We start from the raw sequence: 1,191 nt of genomic DNA, 5'->3' as shown, positions 1-1,191 counted from the left end.
CTTCGATTTTCCATATAATTTGGATATTAACCCATTTGGCTTGGTTGCTAGTTCATGTGATCTATGATTAATCGTATAGATGAATTGCAACTCAAAGCCCAAGAGTTAATAGGATCTAGGTTTTTTGCTCTTTTTCTAACAAAAAAAAAATATGTTGTTGATATTATTCAAGACTTTGGATTGTTAATGTTGTGAGCCAAGAGTTAGATAATAAAGAATTTGTAATTAGTGATCTTGAAGGGTTACTTCTTCTCCTCTAATGACTAATCATCTTGGATAGTTTTGCTTTAGTTGAACTAAGGAACTTGAGGTTAGGGCATTAGTTTTAATTGTACCATTTTACTGAGATATAAAATAAAATCAAGTAAAAAATAATGTAATAAGTTGTAGAATTCTATTATTATCTTTAAACTTATGCATAGTTTTAACAAACAACGGTTTTGTAGCTTTAAACTAGAATTTGAAGTTTGCGAAATTTATAGAGCAAATTAAGTAACATTACACTCTATAAGGTGTTTTTCACAAAAAACTCACCTTTTAAATTTATAAGAAAAGTTAAAGATTATAAAATTTTTATAATTTAAATGACAGTGAACAATATTTTTCACGAGATGATTTAAATAATAAAAAATATTTTTAATAATTGATTCAAATAACAAAAAATATTATTTTTTTATAATATATTTTATACAAAAAAATTTTCCTAACAAGTTATTTTATGATTACTAAACGAATCTGTATGCTTTTGGAGCTTTAATTTGGTGAACCAATAATGACCAATATAAAGTAGAATAAGAAGGAAAAAAATTGTAAATTAATATAACGTTTATATATCGTTATTTATTTTTCTTAAATTTTTGCTTATTTTTAAATACTTATAATTTACTCATCAAATATAAAATCATATATTATACGTGTTAATATATTTGTTTCTAATTAGTTTTTTTTAATTGAACAAATTTAATTATTATTATTATATTTTAAAAAAATCATAAGACTATATAAAATACTAAAATCTTAAAAAAAATTAAAAAATTTTAAATTCCAAGCATTTCAAAACTATTTGGTAATTTGCAAACTATTAAATTCATGTAAACAAAAAATTACTAATAATAATAATAATAATTGTATAATTGGTAAAATATTTCTTCTACAATTCCTAATTTGAGATTTAAATCAAATTTAAAATTA

This window comes from Theobroma umbraticum, unplaced genomic scaffold (assembly GCF_002168275.2).
Source record: "Theobroma umbraticum cultivar Fairchild unplaced genomic scaffold, ASM216827v3 scaffold_20.0, whole genome shotgun sequence".
Lineage (NCBI taxonomy): Eukaryota > Viridiplantae > Streptophyta > Magnoliopsida > Malvales > Malvaceae > Theobroma > Theobroma umbraticum.
This window is presented reverse-complemented; position numbering follows the sequence as displayed.